Raw genomic sequence first — 18877 nt, forward strand, 5'->3', positions numbered from 1 at the left:
AATTCCACAACACGCTGGTGATCACAAAAACGCATGTTCAGTTTGTTTTTCTTTTCCCTCGTACGAAGCGTCACGTTTTCAATTAGTGCACTGAGAATGATGAATTAAACAGAAGCCCCTTCACCTCTCTAAATTAGCTCCTGTTTGAGCAAACACGCAATTTAACTGTGAGCCCACTAAGTACATCGTCATGCCACACACAGGCTTGCTCAAGTAGGTGAGAACTGCTTTAAAAGCGAAGGTAAAAGCTGGCTGCCCGGACTTCGACGCTCTCTATTGCTTCATTTGAGGGAAAGACAAAGGGAGGCACCGCCGAACCCACCCGCAGGCAGCCGCCGCCGGAGGCCCCGGCCGGAGGGCGGGCGGACAGACCCCGCTTAGCGCAACCAGACGCTGCTCCGACTCGACGGGCGAAGGCGTCCAAGGCCCACGGGAGGGCTGGATACGGCCGCCGCGCTGCCCTCACCTTTCCGTGAGGCGAGGAGCACCGGCCGTCCTTCTGCGCGCTGAGACCTCTCCTCAAAGGGCAGCGGCTGGTGACCGGGTTCGATTCACCTCAGCACCAGCGCGGAGCCGCGTCTGTGACGCTCACCCCCGCAACGGCGGCGGGAAGCAGCCGCACGCGCAGGCGGCAGAAGGTTCTGGAACGCGAGCGGGGGCGTGGCCTCGCCTCAGAGGCCTCCTGACGCGGTAGCGGGTGCGGGTGGGAGCTTGGGGCTGTTGACACGAACGAGGGGTGCGGGTGTCCCGCAGCGCCGGGAGCGGCGGCCTGAGACGCCCTGAGGTACCAGCGCAGTGAGCTCCTGCTGCCCCGCACAGCTGAGCTGCTCCTAGTGATCACCCAGGAAAGTCATCTTCCCTGCATAGGATGACAGCAAATGATTAAATGTGTGTGTTTAGGATCAGTAAGTTTCCTGCCAATTGCATGTGACCATTTTTCTAGTGGTAGACTTACATTTTTCAGTTATTTATCAAGTAGAGATGAGCTAACTAACCCAGCTGTTAATGAGGTTCAGGGCTCTGAGCTGTGGTTCCCGCCAGGTTGTGGATATACAGCATAATTCAGTGCACCCGCAGAACAGTGAAAGCAATCCACAGGGTTTGAGCTGTGCTGGCCTTGACCTTGCCTTGAAGACCTCGTCTCCTGGCTTCCCTGGTCCAGCCTCCTCCTCAGCGCCTTCACCAGCCCGTGACCTATGTGTCCCCTGTCCCGGGCCTGGTCTGCTCACCTTGTCTGGCTCCTCTGGGGCTGCAGCTTGTGGTGAGAGACCTCAGGCTCCCAGTGCCCCCCGCTCCACTGCTGCTCCCCACATCGCCCTGCCTTGGTGCCTTGTGATAGTCAAGCTGCAGGGCAAAGCCTGACCTCCTCCTGCTGCCCTGCGTGGTGATGTGAGCTCAGGTTCACCCACCATGATTCCAACAACCTCATGTTTTATTTATCCTGTAAGTACTACCTTCCTTTGGGGGGCCTAGATATATGGTGGGGGTTTTGGTTTGTTGTTTGGTTTTTTGGGGGTTTTTTTTTGGTCTTTTACCTGGCTGAATTATAATACATAATATTTGCTTGAATTCACCTCAGCGATCAGGATCAGTGGCCTGGCCTCTTAATTATCTATCTTTGTGTAATCCACAGTAATTATCTTGGATGATTTGATGTTTTCTTCTAGCTCATTGATAAAATGTCAAGCAGTGAAGGACAAAGAACCGATTACATTAGGATCCTATCAGAAAGACTTCAGCTGGATGACAATTTCCCTCTGACTTCTCAGTTATTAATCCCTTAAATGCATTGTTTTAATTTCTTAATACATCACCACCCAGAATACCAGGACTCCCGTTAGAGTATTTTTCTCTTAATTAAATATTCATTAATACATTTTTAATATTCATTAAATACTAGAAAAGTAATTTGCGTTTAAGAATTTACTAAAAGCATTCTGATTTTTAAGCCAATCCCATAATACTGAGAGGTGAAAAACTCAGTTACTGTTTCTTATATTTTCTTTTTTATAGCTTGTTTCAAATTGATCGTGAATTTCTTACTAATTATGAGAAGCTTGTGATTCCTGCTACATAGTTGAAGGTTACTGTCTGCTACTGAGTTATAACAGAAAATGAGTGTTACACTATGTAGAGTTTGCATCAGTTACTAACAGAAGCCCAACTATGCAAGGGAAGAAATTTCCAAGACTTTGTAGAAAGAAAAAGTAAATTAAAAACATTATTTCCTGTAAGTAAATAATTATTTTAATTTGGACTTTAATGCTTTTATTTTCTCTGAAGTTAGTGTGATACAATACGCTTTCCAAAGAATGAGGGAATATGCAGTTAATAGCCAGTTCTGTGTTATGGACCAAGGGCTTTAGTTTAAATAAAATTGGGCAACAAGGTGGGCCATAGTGCTGACCTAAGCAATGCACTTGCCCTGATGTTGGACTTCAATAAAAATACCATCAAATTCATTGTTTAAGGGTTATTTCCAAGATAATAGTTTTACCTTCCCTGGAAGAGTCTACCAGTGTTTTCTATAAAAAAGGCCATGATCAACCCAAGATCTTCTAAAAAGAAACAGAGATGTAGAAAAGAGCACATAGGAAATATCAGGCAGGAAAAAGGGATGATCACAAGCCTACCAAATAGCTTCACATTAGAATAGTGGGGAAATAAATAAGGATTACAGCTGCCCTTATAGTTTCTCATGGATTTTGTAAAGACCGATTGTGTTTTCTTACTGGAACCAATGTAGATTTTCACATGAATCCTGAAGGGTTTTTGCCAGGTTAGGAGTAAGGTGCTTAGAGACTGAGACGCTTGTACCACGTGTCCCAGTTCACACAGTTGTCCTGGCCAGTAGCTCTCTGATGCCTTCAAGCAAAAGTTACACAGCCAACACTGTACATACACATACAAATTATACATGTGTGAATCATTTATCAATGAGTCAGGTATTAGGGACTGTTCCGTAAACAAACAGTATACCAGTTAGTCTTTGCCTTAAGAAATTGCCTTAAAACCTGAGAACGTCAGGTCATAGTGCTACTCCTTCTTTACTAACTATCCAGTTATTTCCTAATCTTTAGCGTAGCAATCCTTCAGGCTGAGAAAACTTTTCTTACTGTGCTTAAGGAATAGGTTCTTGATTATTTGGCTGTGCTTGTTCTTAGTATGAGTTACTTTTTTTACCTACTTTTTGAATTTAACTTTAGTTGATTTAATGGTGTTTTCCTGACAATGCTGCTCTACATCAACACTAAAATACCTTTATTTATGCTTTTCTTTTATGGGGAGTTGCAAAAACTACTGATTTTTTTTTTCCCCCTTTTTTTCTGATCCAGCCACACCATATAAATAACTTCAAATACATTTTTCTTTTCAGTATGTTAAAAATTTATATAGTTTTTACAATCAGAATAACCAGGTATTTAGAAAAATGAAATTACTTTCTAGAGAAAATGCATGAAAGTCTAATCCTAATTTCTGTCACATGTGTAATTCATTTTAACAAAAAAAAGTACTATGCAGAACACCCTGATGGACTGACACAATCTGTGTCTTCCACAATGATGGTATGTGGATCCTGTGCAATTGTTTGAACAGCAAGAGCAGGAACTAAAACAATACAGGTTAATCTCAGAAGTTGGTAAGGTACATCCACACACTTACAGTCCTTTGATTATATTTCTGTTCCTTCAATAAGATAGGTAATGTGCAAGTGGTTAAACAGACTGTGTCTGTAACATGACATCAGTTAAGTGCAATAATACATGCGTTGTTTTTTTTCTTTTGGAATGAACCACTTTTTGAATGTTTTGGGGTTTTGGTTTGGTTGGGTTTTGGTTTGGGGTTTTGGGTTTTTCTTTTTGTTACTCAAAAATGAAAAAGCAAGCAATATAATATAACTGAAGTTAACAACAAAAAAGCCCACAACAAATATTGCAACTTCCAGTTCTGAAGTAGCTGCTAAATTAATTCTAGCTTGTATACAGATGTGGAGCCTAGCATCTGCAAGTGCCCTACAGGCTGTTTTTTCAACCACTTCCCCTCAGAAACCACTTTGCAGATTTTCACTGACAGGAGCAGATTTTTCTTAATGCCCAGAAAGCCTGAAGGATCAGACCTGTTACCTGCTCAAAACCATTTGGTTTTTCATTTACAGGGACAAACTGCGACATGAAGATACCAGGAGACAAAAGCATACCTCTGTGTAGGCCCTTCAATTGTTCACTGCAGGCACAAAGAGTGGAGCAAAGGTTGGGCAACTAGTGTCTTTTCTACATTTCTCAGGCGCAGAGCAGAGAGATGTGAAGATTTTGTTTCCTATCCATATGTGTCAGCCAACAGACAAGGGAATGAATACAAATTTAATGTTCTTGTTCTCTTCTGCTCACTGATACACACTGACCTTAGGGTGCTCAGCTGTGTAAAATAGAGAAAGAAGAAATTAAAAGTACAATGTCTTACAGCTTGTTCTTCATTGTCATGGTACATGCAGTAATTTGTAAATTGATGTCAGTTGTCTTTCTCACAGCATCATATTTCAGTTTGTTTCTGTGCTTACCTTGAAATCAAGTGTTAACCAAATCACTTATGAAGAAACAGTGAATTTTGGTAGAATATTCCCTTTGAAATCCATTGTAATTGACAGTTTGTTCTTCTCTGAAGGCCGTACATTAGTATTTACTTCATTTTTGTAAAGAAGGAGAAATGTTTTTAATAATCAACATGCTTTTCTTTACATTTTGAAGTGCAAAATTACACACAGTAATGGCCACAAAGTAACAGTCACCTTATTTGAAGAAAGTGGTGGTGAGCCAACTTACATTTGTTTCTCACTGTTCCAAGCAGTATGAGTTGCAGGTGTTCATACTGACATTTCCTTAATATGAAAATACACTTCCAAGAAAATAACGCACTATCAGGCATCTTTAGCAGCCATTCTCACTGTTTTCTTTCAGATTGTAAACACGTGGGTACAGGTAAAGAAAACATAATTGAGGTCTTATTAGTAATCATTTAAAAACGGTTTTAAATGATGATGGTTTTTCACATTTTCTAGAGTAGCTTGTTCAGTCAAAAACCCGAACAGTGCTGTTCACAGCTGGCTTCTCTCTCTGTTTCTGTTTTCTTTATTCTTCCACTCCCTGCACACCTTTCACGCAGTCCCACGGCAGTGCTTCTTCACACCAATATGATGCGCCAAAATTCTCCCTTTGTTTTACAGCACAAACCTGTCATTCTGCTGCACAGCCTACTGCAGCCTTCTCATTTCTCACACAGGGAAATGAGATTCAGGATCCTGAGATTCAGGCCTCAGATGATATCAAAAAGCAAAGCATTCCTGTTCCCATTTCATACAAAGCACTGTATTTCAGACATACTTTTGTGCAGAAAGATGAAGTGGAAGTTAGTGGTTTACCACAAGATTTTATTGTCATTTTAAAGTGGTAATAAGTTGTTATTTTTACATAACATGTAATTATTAAAATGCAGTAGTATTTAGTGAAGTTTTTTTAAGTATTAGCCCTGCAGTCTTACAGTACAAACGAGGTTATCTGTGTAATCAGAATTGAAGCACAATTCTTTGTAAAATCTGTACCTTGGCAGTGTATCCTAGAGTTTTCTTTACTGCAAGATACTATGATCAAATTATTACTTTTTTCCTCTGGCTCTATTTATTTTGTCTTGCCATCTGTATCATCATCTTTCTTGAAATTCCACTTCTGTCATGTACCCTAGTTCCTACTCGATTGCATTTACTATCTATCTATCTTACTAGTCCTATTTGTCCTTAGTCTGTCTTTTCATTCTCCTTATGCTGTTTTTGCATGCATTTGGTTAAGTCCTAGCACTACCTCCTCCTCTTAGCAAGAGAGCTAGACCCCAAGCATGTCTAAATCACTCTTGAGCATCAATCTTTTTTCTCTGAAGTGAGGCATATTTATTGAGAAAAGTCTTTCTTTTCTGGCCTGTCATTTACATTTTTTCATAATTCTATTTAATAAATACCACAGTATAAGGAATCAAATAGAAATACAGCTTTTGATGCAATGACAAGTCACCCACTGTTGTTTTTAGTTTGTACCTACAGAGATAAACACCCGTAAACGTCTCGTTCACAAAAGCAACTGGTAAAGACAAACAGCTCTCCTTAGTGCTGTTTATCTTTTAAGATCCTTCTCCATAATGGAGTTGTAGCAGGATTTTTTTTTTTCAGAGAGAGAGATATAAAAGCATTTTTGCTGTAAAGAGATCTTTATTAGATTGGAGGAAAGAGAAAATTTCATTGATACACATGATTTGGAGATCTCAGTGCTCCTTTCACAAGAATGGAAAATGATAACTGATGAAGGGACCTTTGAGGGACTCCAGAACTATGTACACCTCTTATTTTATGTTAGTCTAATAAAAGTGTAGCTACTTCTACATTCAGCTGTCTAGTTCAGTTGGCAAGAACTACATTTTTCAACAAATCATTTTCAAGCCTCTTTTGGTATTTATTCCTTTGTGTCAGTGATAGGTTTCTGAAAAAGCAAAACCAAAAAATTCTCCTAGGCTGGTTTTCGGTGGTAGGTACCCGACACAATGGATCCCAAATGCTGTCATGCACCTGCAAGCACTCATAACTGTATAGTATGCTTGTAGTAACAAAACTCCCAGTACTGTCTTGGCTAAGTAACGTGTCATAGTATTAGAGGCAACAGCTGGAGCATGGGGACCTGAGTTGTGTTCTCAGCTGTTGCTCTTCCTCTCTCATATGTGGCCCAAGTATGTTACTCTGGGCCTGTTTCCTGTCCTGTTCCTCACCTGCTTTGCTTGCAAGTTCTTCAGAGGACAAAATGTATCTTACCAAAGTGAGGCATCATTATTATTTGAGAACTGTATAGTACAGTATTACTAAGTGGATAAGAAATAGATAATTCCGTGCTTTGTGTACAACATATGATTTCTACTTAGCAAATAGTACAAAATAAAACTTACAGTTGGCCAACCACCAACTTTTAATGCAGAGTCCCTGACATCTTCATTCCAAAGCTTACCATCTGCCCAAAGGGTTGCAATTTTGGTGGCACTTTGACATTTGCCACTATGACAAACATTTACCATCATATATTGCTAATGATCATAGAACTTAAACAATTACCTTATGTTCTTTTGAATTTGGTAGAGTTTTCCCCCCTGACTTTGGAAGGAGAAGGTTACAGTGAGAGATTCTTTAACTTCTAATAGGATTTGCTTGGTTTCAACACTTTATCATGTGTGGTATCATACATGGAAGTATACCCCAAGTATAAGGATCATACATAGAGCCCTTGATAAGGTTGCTTCAACCTTCTTTATCTACCTGTATATGAAACACCTACCATATTATGCCTCATACAGGAGTCTTGGAAGCCTCATCATATCATAAAATTTAAATAAAAAGTATCTGTAATTGTCATTATTGCTTAAGTACTTTATTTGTACTTCTAATGCCCCTCATGTAGTCCACTTGTGGCACTTCTGTTAAATTGACACAAACGCATGCCTTAGTAAATTACATGGCTTTCTAAAGAAGAGCATATAAGCAAAAGTGTACAGTATTTTATATTTAAAATAACATAAATGTGCTGTCTTCTCACCAGTCAAATAAGTGTAAATATACTTTTCACACACAAGCTTTAGTATGTTAGGCATTTTGCTACCTCCCATGCTGCCCATGCATTTACATGCCACATTCATTGCAAGCTAATGCATTATACAAAAATAATTTAAAAAAAATTAAATATTTACCTTCCTTTGAAGGTTTAATACCAGATATCCCTGATGGCTGCATTTTCTCATTGCTGCATTTGGCAGTAATTGCTTTCCTCACCATGTAGTCTTTGGTGATTTTCCAATTAATTGCCAATCCGTCTGACCACCTTTGCTCTGGGTTTTATTTCTGGCTTATAAAAAAAAACCTAGCAGATGTAAAAACCATCATGGTAATGTTTTTGACTGCTTAGGAATCTGACAATGCTCTGCAGGCGTTAATTAAGTCACATCATGGCACTTATCACACACTACTGTGATTGGTGCACGTACTTTGTAGACTGTATATGTGTAGGCAATTCAAAGCACAGTCTCATAGGAATTCCCAAGCCTGAGTTTCATTGGTGAAGTCCACTTAGTAATTAGTGGGAAATTTAACTCAGAACATCAATAACATGACATGGTACCCAGAAAATTGTAGCAAAAAGTAAATAGCAGTCTGACAAGTGCTAAATGATCCCAAAGACTACTCATCCCATTGAGTCTTCATACCCTTTGTATGTACAGACTGTACCGTATAGAGGATTTAAAACTACTTTTCTCTCCAGAAAACAGGAATTAGGATGAGGAAGGGTGTCGCACTGCAATACTTTGCTGAAGCAAATAATAACAAAACCCACTGAAAACAAAATGTTATAAAACTTAGCTGTATTGGCTCTGTTTGTCAGAGTTTCATTTTAGGCCCTAATCGCAGGAATGAGATTTGTTCTAAATTGTTTGCATTTGCTTCTGAATATCTGGAAATTTGCTTGTTAAGTGTTCAAGTGGAGGAAAAAGCCTTCTCAGGTGCAGAAAGAAGTAATGCTGTGCAACCAGTGGGAAGAAACAGTCAGACAATTATACACCCTACTGCTTCAAGTCATATTAAAACAATCTATAAGCTAATTCAATACTAACACAATGTCTTATAAATGGTACATGGGCTGGATGAACATCCTGGCTGAGCAGGCTGGATGAACAGCCTTCCAAGTTAAGAAATATAGTATTGTTGCATTGTTCAACAAGGTTTTACCTGCCAGTTATGCTTTTATACCTGGTATATGTAATCAGTGTTTTCAGCACAGATTTGTTTCTAGAATGCGTGTCAGACAGTTCAGGAAAGACTATATTCTTCAGCATTTCCTAGAATTTTCACAGTGGTCCATACAGTAAAATGTACATTTGGACCACTTGTCCCTAGTTCTAAACATAAGTGCTTAGGAGGAACAGATCATGAAAGAAGGAAAACTAGCAACTAAGATTCTGAATTCTGACAATCTTTTACCGATCTTATCTGATTCCCACATTTTCTGGCAGAAGCCGGTTAGTGGAAGATAATCAATGAAAATGGGGATTCAAGACGGTTCCAGTATGAGCCTAACCCCTGCTCCCTCCTCCCCACCTCCACCAGCTCCAGCCACAATTATAGCCAATCCTGTGGGTTTGGTGTCAAACATACAGAACTTGTGCACAAACACTGAATTTTGATATTATGGGTTATTTTAAAACTCCCCCTGGTCTTGTTTAAAATCATGTTCCTAGCTAGTTCTGGGTAACTAATTAATTTAGCCTAGAAACACAAGCCAGCACCAATATCATTACATAACAGCATCAGTTACATGACACTTGTAAAAGACATTGAAAAAAGTCAGTGAAGTGACAGGTCACATCTTATAAAAACAGAATCTACACACTAACCTCTTTCGCTATCCATAGCCAGCCAGTTTAGGCACAAAGTTTGATCCAAACAGGAGGTAACCAAAGAAACCACCAAATAAATGGTAGGGTGAAATTACCAAACGAGACTCAAGCCCTGGGACCAGCAGTGCAAGGTGAACTCAAGTGAAATTGAGATGTAATGTGCTTAGTTTTTCTAAGGAAGGTATTCTTCTTGATTTCTTTTTTCTTTTCCCTCTTATTTCACAAGCAGATAATTATGGGAGTGTTTCAAGGCTTGTTTTTCAGTAAGTGCATCTATGTTTGGAGAGAAAAGATTGAAAAACTGAACGCTGAAATCTCAAATCAGAACGATCCAAGTCGTGTTCTCTTAATTTTGTAACACTTAGGGCTCTAAAATATGATTCTTGATTGACTGTGGCAGTGGCTGTGGGGTGTTGTAGAATTGCCTGTCATAGAAAGGCTGCCTCAGAGTTTAGCAAGATCTTAAACAAGGATCTATTAAAAACATCAACTTGTAAGTCAGGTTACTGTAGGCTCTACTGTCTCCTATTTTTCATTTTATGGATTTCTGATTGACTAATTTCCTCATCTCCAAATGTCTGCTTACAATTTGAATCTATGTTTTATAAAGTTACCATGCTACTATGTGGATAAATTGTTAGGTATCATCCAGGCAGAAAGATTGTTTTATAACTGCAACTCTTTAAACTGATCTTGGAATGTGAAAATCCCAATGAGCTTTTTTTTTGGGTTGCCTGTGTTATCTCTAATACCAGCACAGCCAAGATGTCTCATGAAGCATAGCTAAAAATGTGACTGTAGTTACTATTTCTACATACCTCAAACTAAATATTCTACTACTGCAACTGTTCTGCTAACATATGGGTTAAATACAATGTCTTCTTCTGACTGTCTTGATTCTGCAGGGTAAATAAGGGCAAATAGGTATTATCAACTTTCTAACTTTTTTGCTGTTTATTTCCCTTTTCCTGTGAGGCAAAACTGTTGGATGTAATCATCTTCAGAACATTTTCCACTTTAAGAATAAACCCAAGAATCTCACTGCAATTCTTTTAAAGAACTGATGGGAAACTCTACAATTTGAAGATGATGCTTAATGCTGCCTTGCAGGCTTAGTAGTGAGCACTCACAGGTCTCGACTGAAAATTCAGCTGGCTGCCTAGTCCCTGAGATAGCTTTAAATTAATAAAACTTCCAAATACTTCTTTTTTGTAATTTTTCATTAAGTTTGTATATGATGAAAAAGTAAAGCCAAGCAAACTGTGGAGATAAAGATGAGAATCACAAATGCTGTAAACCCAGGGAACATCAGTAAGGGATCTCCAGTTTGCAGATGATATGACAGCATCATCTTTCATATCCTGAAGTATCAGTAGGATCAGCTGCAAGATTCATTAGCTGGGATATTTGAAGAGAAGTACTTGGAATAATGCTTTTGGTCCTATTTGCATTAAATTAATAGCCTAATCTTTGTAAAAATCGAGTGGTATTCTACATCTGAAAACCTACAGATCTAATAAATATTTTAAATATATTTAAATATAAATAAATGTCTAAAAATAATATTGGAAGAATGTTTAAATATTAGAAGAAACTTTCAGCTTTTTCACATTGCTGTCTGCAAGCCAAAGTAAGTTCACTTATCTCTTTCTTCTTCTTTTTCCCCCCAAAAAATTATTTTAGGTCTGGTATATACCTGGAAAAGCCAAGACAAGAGAAGACTGCCCCAAAAGACAAGGTGGTACATACCATCTGTCATGCATCCCCAAATGTTAATTACTTGTGAGTAAGATGTAAGATCAAAATGGAAATGGAAATGATCTTCAAAGTGTAACTGAAGAGCCATGGCTGTAATTCAGCTCTCTGGATGTCTTAATCCTCTTTTTCTAACACTTCAATTGAAGTATGATACTTTGACTTTTTACAGATTCTGTAATTCAGCATACACTGCTCATCTGGTAAAAAATTTTGCAGCACTACAGGGCAATGTCTATTTAGAATGAATGTTACAGGAAGTTTTGTATTCGTACAGAATTCAGATTGGAATTAGCGATCTTTAAACAGGCATTTTTTCCCTTTTGGTACTATGTAAAAAGAAACAACAGTTGATTCCTTCAGATTTCATTGATATTATGAAAACTACAAAATGGCTGGGTTAGAAGAAAGGAAGTCAAAGCTATTAATCTAATTTGGAACCTATAGCTGTGAATTGTTGGATCCAAAGCAGCTCGGTAATTCTGGTTCAGGTTACACCCAAAACTGAACAAAGTATATTCTTTTACCCTTAAGATACAGAATCATTTTTTGTAATAACTTCTGTTAACTCAAAATTTTGCCCTGAGAGGAACAAAGACTGCACAAAAATATCTAATCTTCAGAGGTTTCTATACTTTACAAGGAAAAACTGCTCAGAGGATAATCACTTGAGAAGAACTTATTTACTTAGCCCTCAGGTAGAAGAGTTTATGCACACACAGAAAATCCAGATAGTGTCTTAAACAGTCTTGTATATCTCACATGCAACCTCCATTCTCTGCTCTAAAAATGAGTAACAGCTTCAAAATAGCTGTATGCAAGCATCTCTGTGGAAGGAGTTGAAGCTAAGCATATCTATAAAACGTTTCCCAAAAAGCCTAATAACATTTTATAATAGAACAAAAATCCTAATGTTCATTTTTTCTTCGAAGAACTGTTTCTTTGTAGCCTTTGCTCAGAAAAGGCAAACTGGCTGTTCAAAGGCCCTTGTTTTGCTTAGGAATGTTTTTGTTGTTACTGCCCCACAGTGGCTCATTGGAATATGTATGCAGGGCGGTTGTTTTTTTCTGCTTGAGCAGGCATTGGAAGAGGGGGGAGGGTTGCCAGGGAATCTTTTATTTTCACTCAGTCTGCCTTGCTAATGATCTACAGTTACAGGCAAATACAGCTATAATCCAAGATCACATTTTCTTTCACGTTCTTATTAAAGAGCTAATGTATACCTCTTCTCAATGTATAGTTTATGTTTTCCACTTACAAATAGTTCTTTAGATTGGGTGAAATAGAAAGATTTAGTAGATAAATGGGAGACTGATTCGGAGAACAGGCATTTCATTGAGTCCTACTAGTGACCGTGAATCCTGCAGTATGCCATGAATGGTAAAACCCTCAATGAGCGTAAATACACATCCGTGTGTATACGTACTCTTTTTTCACACACTGTTCCTCTGTACGTACTTTTCTTTTCTATGACTTATTCTGAGAACAAAACCAAAACCACCTCACAATCTCAATAAAAGTTGGTCTGTATTGTGTATTTAAGATTGTATTTCACAATCAGGAACTCGTTTTTTTAGGTTAGTGGTCTGATAGTTTCACTGACATTATGATTTGGCACAGCTAACACATTGCACAATGACCCAGATTCTCCTGTGCACTGTGGCTTTGGAGTGCTCTGCCAGCGTCATCCATCTCACAAAGCAAAGAGGAGGCTCCAGTCACACACATTCTCATACCAATGCAACTCTTTCCTGTGACTGTAGTCAGCAAAAGGAAGGGTTAGCCTAGGATACTGCAGTGCCAGCTCAACCTTCTGGCCCTCTTCGCAGTGAACATGGTACCTTAATTCCATACAGACACTGGCCTTTATGCACAGCAGCATCAGCATCGTGGTAGTATAAGAACGAGTATAAATTTACTTTTTTAAAATTATTTTTCCTACCACTTTTTGCAGATTTGAGTCCAGATACACTTAGTTCTATAGTCAAATACATTTTCAAATTGCTATCAGATTAGCATAGGGAAGGTACTCTGGAATTCATAACTGATTTCAGTCAGTGAAGCAGGGAGAATGTCACCAAACAGTAAGTCACCCTTCATTCTGACCTTGAGTTGCAATATACGATTTAGTGAATCTCACATCACATCAGATGTTCATTGGGTTAAAAAGATCAGTGAGCTTACCTGCCAGTACATATGTAGCTTACCTCTGTTTTGAGTTCAGCTTGCCAGCATACTAGTGATCTGTGCTCCATCTGTGCTCCATGGAAGCAGAAATGTTCCGTTCTCATAATACATAGGCTAGCACTGCAATGTAGCTCCCATTTCAGCTGAAGAATGTTTATACTTGTGCTGTCATCCTAATTTTTCTACATTGTTATTGTACAAGCACAAAGTTCTTGCAATGTGTTGTTTAAAATGCTGGCTGCTCAGCAAATCATCTAGTGCACACAGCATTGTAATAATACAGAAATCTGCATGTTGAATTCCAATTATGCTTTAAAGCTTTCTAAACAGAGTGCTTACCCTTTCTTTTCAACATGCAATGAAGTGTTAGTTGGGTGGGGTTTTTTTCCCTTTTTCTAGAATCATCAGCATGGCAGGGCACTGGAGAGCTTCCCTCGGTTTAAGTGATTGTTTACTTCAGCTCCTGTGCTCTGTGGAAAGCCTGCCTAGTGAGTGACCACGTTATAAAAGAAACTTGCTCTGGTTTCAGATCAGTTAATGTGCTATATCTCTCTCATGAAAGAGAGGAAATTAATTCTGTGAAATGCTTTTTACTTTCCAGTGTTTAAATAGCCAGTGCAGTAATGCATTCTGGGGTTGGTACAGAGTAAAAGGTGCTCTATTCTGAGATTTATTTGCAAACATTTGTCACTGGTGCATGCAGTCAGCATATGATAGGGATTGACTGCTTAGGACATGGAATAAGAATCACTATTTATTACTTAAAATTGAGACTTGCAACTCACTAGCGATTATCCCTTTTATTCTGGGAAACATTTGTGTGCACCACTCTGGCGGGCTTGATTTCACTGTCATTCTCACAGCGCAAAAAGAACATCTTTAATAACTTTAAGAAAACGTGAAGGGGAGATAGTGCAAGGCTGATGCAGCCATGGTGGCAGGGAGGAGGGAACAGGAAGGGACTTGTACTGTAGCAGAGCATTCTCACTGTCACAAAACATGGTCACTACAAATTTAACATTGGAATGTAGTAAAGGAATTATCACAGCCTAGAAAACTAAGACTATGCAGCGGTCACCAAGTGAGTAGGTAGGTCTGTATGCCACAATGACAGCAGTGTGCAGAAGTGCAGGAATAGAGCCTAGAAGCAATATAATCATGTTAGTGTGGCTGAATATAATCGTATTAGCCCAGTTTGAAAGGCAAAGCTAATCTGCCCAGCTGCAAATTGTTTTGATGAAGCCATACTGCTTCAGGCATCTCTGCACTCTACTGCACAAGTCTATGCAGATAAGTATGTGATCTGCCAGATGAAGGTGAAATAAGTGGGGTTAGGGTACTGGCATCATCCTCAGCAGCAGCAAAATTACAGGCTGAGTCAGGAAAGCATTTTTAAAATTGGAGATTATTGAGGGATAAGCCAGAACAATTTGAGGTTTAAAATAAGAAATACAAGAAGCTCATTTCAGGTCTGTAAGAGCTTTAACTACTACCACATAATGCTTCAAGATAATGGACAAAGGTACAATGAGAACCAAAGTTCTCATTAACCACACTCAAAGAGAAGAAAGAAGCCGTAAACTCTGAATAACCACTTAAATAACCTTACATATAGAGGGGTGCAGTTTAAACCCCACTACAGGTTTACAAAATAACATAGGCTCAAAATGAAGACGAAGCATATGAAAATCTTCTTGCAAATAGTTTTAAGAAAATAGAAAGAAATACCATGGGTGGTTGGTCTCAAAGATGACAAAGAAGGAAGAGGTGGAGGAAAAAGTAAAGGAAGTAAAATTTTAACTTTCTTCTTGTGCAACATAAATTAAAACTGTTAATACTACACTGTGAAAAAGGCTTTAGGTACCTTTCAGGGGCCCTGGTGACAAAACAAACCACTTTAGGTCTGTTTTTTCAGTTTAGTGCAATGTCACTGCTGTCTCTTGAGGTGAATAACTTTATAATCCACAGAAAGCTCCAACACTCATTCTTGGGTTATGCATGCATGCATTCTGCTTTTAGAAAGCAAGAAAAGCAGGAGTAAGATTTTGGATTTTTCATAACTAATGAATCCAACAGGAGTCTTGAAACACTACAAGAGATTAAGATCTGTATTTGTTATGCTTTAATAATTAATCCATTGATATGAGTATGATGATGATAAGGGGAAAGGAATTGCTCCCCATTGTCACAAGGCAAAATTAACACTGAATTATGATAAAGCATCATGTTACAGCCAGGAAGCTAACCACAATGCAGAGATCATAGCCACAGTCATTAGAATTATGATTATCCCATATTTTCAAGTAGAACTTGGCTTTCCCTACAAACATGGGTATTAAAACAAATGAGACAGAAGGAACGTTTTTGGTAGCAGCCAGTTTTAAGTTGAAGTGACAATGGAAAAAGATTCCACACAAAAAGGAACTAGTCTACCCAGTAGCAGGCGGGGGGGAACAGAATCTGGTCTCCTGTGAATACACTGTAACAGCAGAGCTGCCTACAGCAAAAGGGCAAGAGGACATCATCCCTCTTTTCTTGTATATGCCTTCTTGCTTCTTAAGCTGTCTATTTGCAGAGAGGTTTCTGTGCTATAAAGACCAAAACAAGGGAAAAATTCATGGCAACATTAAGCCTCAAAGAGGGGCAGAAATTCAAGATACAATATTATGTTCTGTGTTTCTTCACTTAACATGCTAATTTTTGTTGATCCCATTCTGCAAGTATAACTTCCAGCAAAAGATTGTGTAAGAAGCCAAGGCTTAACTTTACCCTTTACCATTTTTTTCCCTTTATCAGAGATAAAATCAAGTTCAGTAGTACTTTTTGGTGTCCTGTGCTATTCTAACAACACAAAGCTGCTTGAAATTTGCTCACTGTTAAGCCAGGTGTAGATCTGTTTGTATCAGTTGAACAACATAAAGCAGCTAGAGCCAGCGGGTCTAATGTGAATACTGTTTTCTTCTGAGGCACAACTCTGCTTTTGCACGTCTGTGTAATATGTACAAACATCTTCAAATTCCTCCTGAGATTGCATTTTTATTTTAAGGTAATTAAGGCTAAGAAAAATATCTGTAAGGACACGGTATTTGTATGACTAGCTCTTACATGTTTCACCACTGAGAGATAGGTTAAAATGGATGGGAGCGCCTGAAGCAGAGTAATTCTGGGTAATTTGTTTTTGTCGTTACTACATGTATATGTGTCAGTGGTTAGTGATTCATTTTTGAGGAAATGACTGGTAAATACCAGCCCAAATTACTGCAGGAAGTAGTGGATAGACAGAAGGATAGCAATTTCTCATGTATTACAGGGTTATAAAAGCAAGTTAATGTTAGGTTTCTTTGAGTGCTGGAACATACAGTGTCACAAATGGGGCAATACTTGTTGTCTTACTAGTAGGGAAATACTGAAAACATTTCAGAAATCTACTGAATAACTCTAGAGGAAACTTAACACTAGCCTGAAAAACACTCAGCTTTGCTTTCACTTCATATTAGTCATTGTGAGAACTGTCTTCCTAGATACTGAAGGTATTATCATGGTTGACTACATTACACTTAAAACCCTCAGGGTAGCACTACACTTACCTGCGCATAACCTACAATCAAGTATGAAAAATAAATAATAAGGCACATTTTGGAATCCCTGAGGCCTTGTTTGAGTGGCTTATGCCGTCGACTTTAGTTTATATCATGTTTTAAATTTGGCAGACATATTGACTGCAACAGATACTTTATTTTCAGTTCAGATAAACCATTTTGTTTAACTATGGCTAGAATATGCCCTGAATTACATGGCAGTACAGATTACAGGTTGAGCTTTTTTACCTTTACAAAGCTATGTGAGACATTTTTAGTTCAGGTCTAACACAGATCACAGCCTCTGCTCTTAATTTACAACATGTTGCAAGCAAATGAGTAGAAGCAGAAGTGCAGGAAGAATGCAATCCTTCTCCTTTGCCTTTTCATATGCTGACCCACGGCTGTGGTCAGGAGAAAGCAGTATTCTCTGGAGACATCTATAGTCTATTTCTCTGTTCCACATACTGAAACAGTGCAAGCACATTGGGAATTGTAAAACATGGTGATATGTAGTTAAAGTATAGTTAGACAATGCCATAATGTATATGCTTAAGTGGTAATCATCAATCTGGCATTTACTGCTGCCATGGCTGGGTGTTTTTTGATTAGGACACAGCTGCCCACAGCAAGCAAGAAACCTGGGTAGCTTTAACTTGCATTAAAGGATAGCCCACAAGAACTTGAGGAAGGTTTTACTGAGATCAGCTTCTGGTCTTACTCCTCTCACGTCCAGTAAGTCTGACATATAACAGACATTCCTATTATCAGTGTAGGATAAGATTTAGGCTTGATCTCATTTAAATTTTATCAGCATAGTTGTTGATCAGCTGTTGTTATTCACACATCTATCCCGATTCTAGAGTTATCTGTTTAACTGCTGTTGTACTGATGCCAGGGTATGCCAGTAGAAACATTTTATACCTGTGTAACTGGATCTACACTAAAGCGATTGAAATAATGATAAAAGCAAAAGCTGGTCTTGTCTGTGCAGGGAATTTTATGAGCAGAAATATATTGCTATAAGCAGGGATTCAGGCACACAAGTGACTACAGCAGTAATGCATTAAAGCATAATATCAGCTTATCCATGGCAACTACTACCTGTGTGGTCTAAACTGTTGTAAATGCAGGATGGGAGTGCATTACAAAGTTCAAGCTAAAGTAGTTTACCAGGCCCTTGCCATGGGCAGAGAGCACTGACTTGGTCATCTACTTAGGTCAGATGATGGATTATCTTGTTAAGCTTCAATAACTTGAGAGCGAGTCTGAGTTCCCTCTTCGTGTAGTTACAGCAATTTTGGTCACTCTGTGGTAATGTTATGAAGAAAGAGCAGCTTTTTTCCAGTTTGTCTTAGCCTGCCTTTACATTTATTCAAGACACACAACTAAAACTATCACAGCCATGATGCTGATTTGGGGTTTTTTTTCAGTAGCTGTCTTCTCTACAGAATTGAAGAATACAAATATCAACTTTTATTCCTGCCAAAAAAATCCGAAGTATGTATTCATGATAGCAAAAGTTAAGTAACTTAAATATGGGTGCTCTGAATGATTACAGTAATACAACTTGCAGCTACCTGGAGTAGTCAGAGGTTGTCCTGTTGAGTTCTGTAGTTGGAGTTATTGATAATGATGATAACAATGAAGATGATGATGAATATTTATGGATTATTTTAAAATTTTATTCATAAAGATAAGATTTGGAACTGAAGCAGAGGCATTTTTTTCAAGGTTGTGCCCAAGATCCGTTGTTGGGCTGGAAACAGAGCCCTGCTTATGCCTTTTCAGCCAACTAAATTATCCTTCCCCTCAAATTATAATTCATTATAGTATATATATGTCATTGGACATGTATTATTAGATATTATTTTATCACATTAGAT

This window comes from Strigops habroptila, chromosome 9 (genome assembly GCF_004027225.2).
Source record: "Strigops habroptila isolate Jane chromosome 9, bStrHab1.2.pri, whole genome shotgun sequence".
NCBI classification, from domain to species: domain Eukaryota; kingdom Metazoa; phylum Chordata; class Aves; order Psittaciformes; family Psittacidae; genus Strigops; species Strigops habroptila.